General features: G+C 34.2%; 1 long non-coding RNA gene across 2 annotated transcripts; it reads left to right on the top strand.

Annotated features, from left to right (window-relative positions):
- Window positions 1-6,315: 6,315 nt before the first annotated feature.
- LOC127842864 (uncharacterized) lies at window positions 6,316-12,096 on the top strand. Of its 2 annotated transcripts, XR_008031936.1 has the most exons (4): window positions 6,316-6,351; window positions 8,846-8,911; window positions 9,237-9,349; window positions 9,995-12,096. It is a non-coding gene; the product is annotated as an uncharacterized LOC127842864 (long non-coding RNA). The 2 variants fall into 2 exon arrangements; XR_008031935.1 differs by lacking the exon at window positions 6,316-6,351 and having other exon boundaries at window positions 8,790-8,911.
- Window positions 12,097-12,322: the final 226 nt, after the last annotated feature.

Raw genomic sequence — 12,322 nt, 5'->3', positions numbered from 1 at the left:
CCCCCATAAATTAATCTAAGGTTGAATTGTGCACATTATTATGGCTATGTGTTGAACATGTTTCCAATCACCAACGGTTTGTCAATATAATGTGCCTAGAAATCGAATAGTTATGTGCCATATTACAACATTTTATTTTTGTCCAAGTTTTATACTCACAACTGGCTGCCACGGACGATGATAAAATATAATTCTGCATGTCCGGTTTTCGTCTGTAATATATCAATGTCCTGTTATAACTCAATAAGTACAATTACAAATATAGTGTTATCTCATCATGGGATGCTATGTTCATTTCGTATGATGCGGCTTGTCCGTATTAAACATTTTAGATGGTAAATACTATTGGCCACATTATTGGCAAATCTATTTGAACATTGTCTACATGAACTGAGTTCATACTCGGTCATTTTGGGTCAAACCCTAGGTCGGTACAACACTCTTGAAATATCTTTATTAGCATTGGAGGTCAGTTTTCTTTCCTAATCATCATGAATCTTGCAAAAGGGTTATTTTGTATTATTGATATTAATGCCGAGTCTGAAAATGGCTCAAGTCCGCTTTAAACATTACTGCCAGAGGGTGGATTTACAGTTTTTCTTGTGTGATTTTATTGAAACACCGCGAACAAGCAAGAAATCACATGTTTTCCCAATCATCATGCAACTTGTTCATAACTTTTGTTTTTATATTATCATACATTTCTCGGTAGAGCTTAAACATTTTCAGAGATGCACCTTTCCTGTTACCACTTGATTAAATGCGCACCAAACTTTACTGTCATGACTTAAAAACTGTCGACCAACCAGAAGCCTTTTTCTGTGCCTAATTTTCGAACTTTAACATGTATTCCAAGCATGTCACTGCACACATACAATCTGTAAAAAAGGTTAACAAAACCATGTTCGGAAGTCGGTTTATAACACGGCCATCAAAAACATCACAAAAGCGGATCAGTTACGTAAACAAATGGGTCTCAGACGAGACCTCCGCCCTAATTCCCTCTTGTTTGTTATGTGGATGAAGCAGATGGTCTTTGTTATACGTAGTGTTTGTTTGAAAACATTCTGTATATATTTCGTTTATTTATAGCTTAAAAACAATTAGCGCGTCACGTTTTTTGCATTCATCTGTTGATTTTCTGTCTGTATATGTAGAATTGATAAACATCACAATTAAAATACATAAAACAACATATTCAAAACTTGGTTCACATTTAGAATGATGAAAATTCGATGTAAAACTTTTTTCACGGGTTGTAAAATAACACCCGAATGTAACTTTAAACGACTGAAGAAAAACTAAATGAGAAATGATAGGTTTGTGCGCGTCATTTTATTTCCAGAGGTATGTGTATTTGTTATGCCACTCGTGAACAATTACATTGAAGACGCTGACCCTATATAAAGTATGTTGTGATCATAAAGTGTTCTTATATTTCCGACTGATAATACCAATATCAATAAACTTCGCCCACTATCTGTGATATCAGGAACCTCACCGATATCACAATGTTGGACCCTGCCACGATTTGAGTAATGCACATGTAAACGAAACATTCATCTTGGTAAGACATGGTAAAATCATTGAAATATCATTGAAATATGAGGGATGATTTAAAATGTTTGGTTGAGAAAATTAGCAAAATATAAACCATTTACACTTGTTATATAATGAATATAAATAATACAGATACTTTAAATGACGTCTTAGTTAAATGTACTGATCACCATCTTAATTGCAAATATAGCCTACCAGTAACATTAAGAAGCATTTATTTAAATTCTTACATTTAAATCCTCATTTAAAATAGTCCATGGGAATAAATAATGTGTCAATGTATCTACCTCATTTCTTGCGAATAGACGTAGATCTTGATATGATTGATTTTGTGATTGCAATACATTGAAATGTTTCGTCTTTAAAATTCTTATTTTGATTGTATTTAATTCTGCGTGTACCCCCTTCCATTTAACATGCACCAACATCACAAACACGACAAAACGCTTATCAAACAGTTTGACATCCCATCTTTTGTATGGGTTATCCTTAGAATATCAACATTTAAAGAATAAACTCATTGTGTGGAAAGTCGATTATAGATTCGCTTGTTATGCATCCTATTCGTTGCGATCATTATACATCCGTACTAATTCATAGTTTATGATTTTGTTGAATGATTACATTATACACATTTGAACACATCACAATCTGTCATGTAGACCGCAGTCTTCTCTATGTGTAATTAGATGAAATGATGTAATTTAATTTTTATTATGTCTAATCGTACAACATGTATCTTTTGCTCGCTTCAGTTTCGCGTTTGTTTATTGGCGTCGCGCTGGAGCGCGGCGACTAGTATGTAATGCATTATTTTTTTTGCTTATGGGAGGAGAAGTTATTTTACGGATCAATGCATTTATTTTTGTTGTCAGAATATCTTGCATAGTGGTGATTTTTTGTGTAAAGAAGAGTAAATAAATACTGAATTTGTGCCCATTACATTTACTACAACATTTATTGCCATTAATGCAAATTTAATTCTTTTCATTAATCGCTAAACACAGGGACTGGGCACTAATAAAAGATAACAGGGACTGGGCAAATACGCAAACCGGTGAAACTTTAAATAAATAGTAAACATTTTTGTCTAATTATAACAGTTTCTGTGGTATAGTGGATGAGGTGTCCGCCTAGCGATCGGGAGTTGGTGGGTTCGATTCCCAGGCGGGGAGCATTGTTTATATATATATATAATTTATTTTATTTATATATATTATATTTTAATATATATGTATATATATTATATATGTTTATATTATTTTAAATAGAATTTAAATTTACTGCGTTTTAATGCGACCTAAATACAACGTTGCAGCAACGTTTGGAAAAAAAACGTTGCAGCAACGTTTGGAAAAAACGTCAGAAAAACTTTCATTTATCCCACTTTTACACCGAAATCGGTTGATTAAAGCCCCGTTGATTAAATTTCATCTATAATCAACGGCAAGGCTATAATCAATGGCACGAAATGACGTCATCAACTGCCGAACCGGGACTACTTTTTCCCACGCACCTCGTCGCCTGTATTTGCCAAGTGCATCAATAATAAAAACAATCTCAAATGTTTGTCAATCTTAATGACCTTAAAACAAATAAAAGTAGCAAAAAACCGTGTTTTTTGTCATTTATTTTTATTAAATACTCTAGTATTATGTAAATTTAACACTATGTTGCAAATAGGTTCTGTTGTTGTTGCTCCCCTTTGAAGAAGTCAGTTCGAGTTGCTCCCCTTTGACTATAGAACACAATCGTCTGCGAAATCGTAAACCCCTCAAAATGTCTGACGAATTTGACAAAGTCAATTTCTCATTAACTTGGGATGAATTAAATAATGAACATGAGCAACAAGCAACTGAAGTGGAATTAACACTAAGCCAGTTCCAGGAACAATATGGGTTTGATCCATCTATTTTGTTCACAAATGAAATTGAATTGACCATTGAGAATGAAACCAGCCCCAGTAGTAACGCACCATCCAGTAGCAATGTCTTCCCCCCAACTTTAGATCTGCATGAGAATAAAGAGTTCTTAGATGTTAACCTCACTGATGTTGGTGATTTCATTGTCCAAAATGAAAATAAAAAGACTGTATCGAAGACCTTGTCTGACATAAACAAATTTAAAAGGTTTCTTATGTCAAAAGCTGAATCAAAAGAAATCCACCACATAGAACCAACTCTTCTTGGTGAGTATTTGGCCACTTTCCTGTTGTCCCTTAAAAAGTCAAATGGCACAGATTTTGAACCAAGCTCCCTCCGTGGCATCATTGCTAGTGTTGACAGGTACCTGAAACGACATCGCTATGGATGTTCAGTCATGACAGGGACTGGAGCCCAATTTGCACTCACAAGGGACACCTACAATGCAAAGAAAAAAAGTCTTAAGAAACAGGTAAAATTGAGATGAACGGTTATAACTAAAAGAAATTTGGCAAAAATAACATATTCAACAGAAAACGTATCATTTATGACAAAATTGGGAAAAAATCCCAAGTGTAGTCTGTACGAAACTAATACCCTGTCGACATAAAGTTGCAGTTAATAAATAAAAGTCTAAAAGTCACATTAAAAGTAATACTGTAAGCCTACGAAAGATAGAATACTCAAAAAATAAATTTAAATTAAAAAATATAGTCGAAAAGTTAAATGAAACAGTATAATTAATATAAATCACCAATTTAGGGTATGGGAAACCGTCCTAGGGAGGCCCATCCGCTGAGTGATACCGACATCGATCTGCTCTGGGAGAAGGGGATCCTTGGCACGGAGTCTCCGAAAGCCTTGTTAAATACAGTCTGGTTGAACAACTGCCTTCATTTTGGCTTGCGAGGTACAACGGAGCAATACAATTTGCGGTAAGAAACATTTTTACACACAAACACACATATTATGTATCAATTTTTCTCATTATTTTTTCACCCCATTCACTAAGTTCATCCGCTTCAACTTAAATGCTGTATTTCATTATTGTTCATATCTGACATTAAATTAAGATTCTTGTATTTTGTTAGGTGGGGAGACGTCCGCCTCCGTGTAGACTCGAATGGTGTCGAGTATCTCGAGTTAAACGAGCGGCAAACGAAAACGCGCACAGGAGAAAACATCGCTGACATAAGAAAAGTGTCTCCCAAGATGTTCGGCACTTCTGGACCAAGAAATCCCGTGTTAATTTACAAGCTGTACTCGAATATGCGTCCATCTGATTTTTTTTCAGATCAGCACCCTTTCTACCTGGCAACACGCACAATTGACACTGCATCCCAGTGGTTCTTGCGTCAACAATTGGGTGTCAACAAGCTGGGTCAGATGCTGAAGGCCATGGCAAAAGACGCCGGCTTTCCCGAGCACAAGAGAATAACCAACCACTCAGTTCGCAAATTCCTGGTCCAAAACTTCGAAATGCAAACATTCCACCCACCGAAATCATGGCCATAACAGGGCACAAAAATGTCCAGTCCATAACCAATTATTCCACCATATCTGTTGAACAGCAGCAAAAGTGTTCCAACATTCTTGCTCAGTCCAGTAAATGTAACAAACAAACAGCTTCCTCTTGTTCACCTTCATGCACTGAAACTATGGTCGAAATGCAGCCTACACAACCACTGTCTACCGTTGAACAAGTTGATCTTGATTTTCGTCCCACCCAGTCACTTCACCTGCAAATGTCTTTCTCTCGTTCGAACAACTTTGCCTCACAATTCTTTGGTGCCACTTTCCACATTCAAAATTTTAATGTGAATAATTAGATTAAAGCCAAGTTGTTATTGTTATTTCGTCACGAAATAACCACATATTACAACAAAGAAGCAAATGTTTTGCACCTCGTGTTCAAGTTGATAGTTTGAACATCGAAAGTGAATTGTGTGTGGTGTTAGGCTACGTTGTATACAAATGTAGTTCCTTGTATATAACAACTAAATGTTATATTAATGTTATAAAACTTTTAGATTTGCAATTCAATATGAATAAAATTGTTATTAGTAACGCACGATTCTTTGTCACAGACCGATATTCTGATTTTTTTAAATGACAATTTGATCAGCGGTTATTTTTGGAACGCGGAGTAATACACTGATCTTGGTTACACTACAGTCATTATCAAAGTACGACAAACACTCATGAAAACTAATTTTGTTAAAATAAAAAGGTTAACTGAATACAAAAGTGGGATAAATAGAATAATAGGTTAGTGTTGATTATAGATCAGGTTTATCATGCTCGGCACGAAAACGAAAAAGCACTCGCCAAGGCTCGTGCTTTTTGTTTTCTAAGCCTCGCATGATAAACCTGATCTATAATCAACACTAACCTATTATTCTCTATATACATCATTGGTACAACCAAACTGCAACGTTTGACTGCAACCTAAATACAACGTTGCAGCAACGTTTGGGTGCCCACTGGGTATGTGGCTGGGAATGAGATTTTGATCCATTTGGCGCTGACGTCGTTTCCATAATGACTTTAGTTAACTTGTGATGACCGTTTCGCGTGCTTTGTCAACACACTTCTTGAGATAAAACAATAGTTTAATTTTGAAGAATTACCTAAACCATGGTTATTAAGTTAAGGGAACAATACATTTCCGTATTTTCTTATGGTTTGTACATGGTTTAAATTAACCTCAGCTTATACATTTAATCACTCTGGGTCAGCAGACGATTTATTTCATAAATCTTACGGAGGAATCCGAGATAGCCGATGTATCACGATTGACATTTAATCAATACAGTAGGGCACAGTTCGACAATGTTGATTTTCTGATAAACTTCCTGCTTTTTTAAAGGTAAGTTTTTCTTACTTCTTGAGTTGTTTTTCTTCAACAAATTGCAAATTTGTTGGTAAACTGAATCTCTTCCATCAATCATGGTGTTTGTATAAGCCGTTGTGGCCTTGTGGGTGTCACAGTGAAGCTTTTAGACGATATTGCTATGTCAAGTCAGTCAGTCAGTCAGTCAGTCAGTCAGTCAGTCAGTCAGTCAGTCAGTCAGTCAGTCAGTCAGTCAGTCAGTCAGTCAGTCAGTCAGTCAGTCAGTCAGTCAGTCAGTCAGTCAGTCACAGTCAGTCAGTCAGTCAGTCAGTCAGTCAGTCAGTCAGTCACGCACGCAATGAGTTTCATCAGATCGTATATTGTACTTTTAAGAGGTCGGACTCGGGGATAAATAACATGATTATTGTGTGCCAGTCTGTTTTTTTTTATTTTCTCGTTTAAATATTTGGGACTATTTCGGCCTATTTTTTACGAAATTCAAAATTTGGCTCTTTCAAGAGGTGGCCTCCACGTGGCAAGAGCTGGGCAACATATTCATTATGTTGGCAAACAACCTCGTTTATATATAGAGAGAACTTGAGTGCTTTGCAGTGATTTAGTGCTGTGCAGGGGTGATAGGCCGTATGACTGATTTCTACAAAATAAAATCATTTTCTTGACACCTGACGGTTTGTACAGCGGTTTTAGTTCTTGTGTGGGTTTACCGAAATCCCCGCTAAGAGGCAAAATATGCTTGCTTAATAATTAACATTAATATCATTATTATCACTACTATAAGAAAGTACTATAATGCTTTCTTTATGCTTAGTAATTAATACTAATATCATTAAACTTGTTGCTTACCGGTGTATTGATGCAGTCGATAACGAGCACCCCGCCGGGACTACAGTAGGGTGCTAATACACACGTGAACCGTGTGCAATACCCGATCCAAACAACGACGTGTCAGAACGCGGATTTCGATAATTCAACCTGTTAAAAATGTGCTCGCTCGTAAATCGAAATCACCGTTACTCCTCTAAGAGGCAGCGTATGGAGTGCTCAAAAATTAATATAAATATCATTATTTGTACAGTTATGCGATGCCAAGAAACAATCATACCGATGACATAGTGATCCTGTAAGGCGTGAATATGGGGGATTTCGGTACTCGGCGGGCAAATGTAGAATTACCGAAATCACCCCTAAGCGGCAACTTATGCTGTCAAGTGTGCTTAATAATTAACATTAATATTATTTTTTGCACGTAAACATTCAAGCAAAGCCAAAAACCAAGACTACAAATGATATTTTTGACACTTTCAGATGTAAATTTCGGTACTCTGTGGGCGAATGTAGAATTACCGAAATCCCCGCTACAAGTCAATATTTTTTAAAAGAAGTGAGATATTGTTGTTAAGTTTTTGTCTGTACCTCTTCTTTCTAATATCAAAAAGCCACTCAGATGATTTTTTGACACCTGAAGAGCTTTACAGCGGGGATTTCTGTTCCTGATCGTGCTTGTGAAAACATGCACTATGGAGTCATACTCGGAATCCCAATAATTATGTATATATTTTAGTTTTCCACTACCAAAAATGGATAAAAACAATTTTTCATCAGTGAATTGATTGTATTTTGCAATATTCTATCTTAATATCCGCCGTATTTTGATAAATAATAAATATTATTGGGGATTTCTGGGGATTTCGGGCTCGAAATCCCAATAATTATGTATATATTTTAGTTTTTCACTACCAAACATGGATAAAAACAATTTTTCATCAGTGAATTGATTGTATTTTGCAATATTCTATCTTAATATCCGCAGTATTTTGATAATTAATAAATAGTATTGGGGATTATTGGGGATTTCTGGCTTGGAATCTCAAAAATTATGTATATATTTTAGTTTTTCACTTCCAAACATGGATAATAACAATTTTTCATCAGTGAATTGATTGTATTTTGCAATATTCTATCTTAATATCCGCAGTATTTTGATAAATAATAAATATTATTGGGGATTTCGGGGGATTTCGGGGAATTCTGGGGATTTCGGGGGATTTCGGTAATTACGGGGATTTCGGTATTTCTACACACAGTCAAGTTTGTGTGTTTTACCCGAAAGTTGTCAAAATCTAAAACACTTCTTAATTTAACATTTGTTTTTGAACTTTTCTATAATGAAAGTAATGACATTTCGTTTAAAGGTTGTGTCAATATATTACCCTTTCAGTATTATTCTATCACTTTATGTTCTTTAAGATAAAGTGAAGTGAACAGGGTTGTATAATCAACATTCAAAATTCCTTTGCAAAACTTTGTGCAATCACGCAATAGCATGTAAGCAATAACAATTTTATTCGAAGTGGCTACACAATGAATTATGTTATTAATTCTATTTGATGATAATTATTAGAATACTTTTTTATGTTTCTTTTCTTGTCAGATGATCTAGTTGCTTATGTCCATATAAATGGCTGTGTACATGATCAATTCAAAGCAACTCTTCATTCATTTATTTCAGCCAAAAATACAGATTGAGTGAAAAAGACAAAGTGCGAACACCAAAAGATGTGCTCATTATTATCAGGTATGATATGACCATGTAAATAATTCAAAATTAACACCAAACTGAGCACCTTTTTACAGTTTTCAACCCATAAAATATAAGCGCCGGCACATCTATTCAGGAGGAGTGCTGGATTGGAAGTAAATGAAGACTTACAAACTGCATTTTTTTACCTTATATGTGTTAAGCTTTTTAACAGTTTTTCCTGTGTAATAAAAAAGATTATCTTATGCAAAGGACGTTTTGTTAAAAACAGAGAATTATGTATTTAAAGAAATATGTATTACATCAGGGACCTATACCTATGTTTGTATAGGTCCCTGATTACATGAATTGTATGTTACAGGATTGACAACAGTTTATGCTTTTGATGAAGCAGTCATGCCAAGGAAGAGATTAGCATGTAAGCAGCAAAGTTCATCCTTGTCTTCAACACTATGGTGACAACAAATAATACATGTATGATAAAGTAATTAATAAGCATTATACTCTGTTTGTTTTTTTAAATTTAGAACATTGACTATTTTCTGTTCTCTGTGCATGTCTGTCAGACATGGCGAAAGACGGTCACAATTTACAGGCCAGACTGGCCTATGAGGAGATATAATTTACAGGCTTGTTGTTAATTTCACATGCCTCAATTTCAAGTGTTTTATCCTGGAGGGATATTGCATAGTAAATTCAAAAAGGGAATGTTAACGTGTGGTTGGTTTATGAAAGGGCAAAAATAGTGTGAACAGCCTGATTTGAAGAAATAAATGTGTTTTTTTCAGTTTGGAAAAAATATTTACACATATAAGAGTACACAATTGAATTTTAATGATGTATTCAAGACAGATTTCAGAGAGAATTATGTACAAAACAAGAATATTTTCATCTTGATATAAATTTATTAATAATTTGTTATGCTATGTTTGCAAAGATTAATTTTAAAAAGAAAAATAATGATGAAGATTGACAAATATTGCGTGTTATATTGAATATAATTTCAATTTATTGTGGACAAGTATGTTGTCTCCATTGTGTGATGTATTATTGATGTGTTCGTAGAAGGTTGCTTATAAGTATTAAAATCAGTTTTTTATATATTTTTTATCATTGCAGATCTTCGAAATGCATTTTGCCAATCCTGGTGCAACCTGAGCTTACCAAGTTTACATCTGACTGTCAGTTTGGACATTGTGTAGATGATAATATGGACAATATATTGTGTTGTGATTGACTTTTTTTAAACAGATAAAGTGATTTATTCCAGACTTAGCATGTCATTTATAATCAAGGAATAACAAAAATACAATTTTATTGATATGCATGAATTTGTAGTACATAATATCAACAATGTGTATCTTATGTTGTTTTTTGAACAGTCTGTCATCCATAAGTAAAAATATTAAGCATGTTAAGTATGTTTAGGGAATATAATGTATACATTTTTGTTGTTTCTGCAAACTGAGTCAGATACATGTAAATCTGTTTTATGATTAATGATGAAAAACTCACTCATAGTGATCTCATTATAAAATGGTCTGTCCAGTATAATAAATAAAGTGTATTGTATGCCGGGTATGTGTTCTAAAAATAAAATCACAATTACCAATGTAGTTCATATTGACATCAAAATATGTGATGTAAACATATGTAGTCATATTATGTATACATGTATATTATTTTTACCGGTAAACAAAAATTAAGAAGTGTAACATTCAATCTATGATGATGTGTGCCATTAAATATGTCTTGCTGATTGCTATAATTTTGTTAAAGTTAAAAATCGTGTTTTTGAACCTCAACATATGAAATGAGTGAATTTTGTTTTCTATCGACACTACTTAGTTTAATAAAATATTAGCTATAAATATATTGTTGATAACACATACCATGTATATGGAATTGAAAATGTACTGTTTCCATAGCAACTTTAAAATAACTAAATAAAATTTGTCTAATTAATTTTATCAATTGTTGAATAAACTAGAAATGCTAATTAAAAAAAATGTCTGGCAGTATAGATGCACAACACAAATTGTATTATGAGCCGTTGTTTATTAAAGTTTCAAATTTGTAGCTATACAAACTGTTCAATTTCTGAATATTTCAAGAAAATGTGCAAACATTTTTTTTAATTATAAACATATTTATGATGTTCCATATCTGTCAAGGGCATTTTTTTTATTTTGCTGTTATGAAGGCCAGAAGAGCTTATGTGACGGCGTGGTTTTTGTCCGTCCGTGTGTTTCCGCTATTAAGTCCACAGTTTTCATCCGATTCTTTTCAAACTTGTTCATTGTCTTTATATTTATGAGGACTCGAACCTTTTCGATTTTCAGGTCACTGGGTCAAAGGTCAAGGTCACAGTGACTCGAAACAGTAAAATGGTTTCCGGATGATAACTCAAGAATGCTTATGCCTAGGATCAAAAAACTTCATGGGAACATTGATCATGACTGGCAGATGACTCCTATTGATTTTCAGGTCACTAGGTCAGAGGTCAAGGTTACAGTGACTCAAATAGTGAAATGGTTTCTGGATGATAACTCAAGAATGTTTACACCTAGGAAAATGAAACTTCATAGGTACATTGATCATGACTGGCAGATGCCCACTTTTAATTTTCAGGTCAAAGGTCAAGGTCACAGTGACTCAAAACAGTAAAATGGTGTCCTGATTAAAACTCAAGAACAATTAGGCATAGGATCATGAAACTTTATAGGTACATTGAACCCTATTGAATATGAGCAGTATCGGAGAAATAAGTACACAATAATATACCCTTGAGTTTGAGAAAATTCTGCTTGTTTGCGCGTTTAAGTACATAGTTTCCATCTTAATATTTCCAAACCTGCAAATAGTTTATAGCAGTAGAGCGATTCAGGCCCGCATGGGCCTCTTGTTAGGAATTGGATGCTCAAATTTCAGATTTTGATTTGTCAGATGTAGCACTTTCATAACATATGCCTAACTAAAAAAAGTCATTTTTTTACCAAATGGGTCAAAATCTCGTTCCCAGCCACATATCTTAGTAAGAAGGTGATTTTTCAAGCGGTTCCGTAGTGTAGTGGTTACACGCTCGCTTCATATGTGGGAGGTCCAAGGTTCGAGCCCCAGCAGAATCAAATTATTTGATTTGTGTTCTATGTTAACTTTTTGTTTTGATGTAGACATTTTAGTTTAAATAAATATGCTGTTTTATTGTAACCATTTTTTGTTTATATTATGCCAATGAAATATATGTGTGAGAGGGTGGGGGGGGGGGGTTCGTAAACACATTAAAACCTTTACAGTACCTTTTGATTAAAATTAATGGATGCCGCGTGGTTAACATTAATTAAAATTTCTTACATCTCTTAAATATCTTATAAAAAATGCACGTGTTTTAATATTAACAAATAAATGCAAACAACACATCTATTATGCATGTATTTTTGTTGTTGT

Source organism: Dreissena polymorpha, chromosome 8 (assembly GCF_020536995.1).
Source record: "Dreissena polymorpha isolate Duluth1 chromosome 8, UMN_Dpol_1.0, whole genome shotgun sequence".
Lineage (NCBI taxonomy): Eukaryota > Metazoa > Mollusca > Bivalvia > Myida > Dreissenidae > Dreissena > Dreissena polymorpha.
This window is presented reverse-complemented; position numbering and strand designations above follow the sequence as displayed.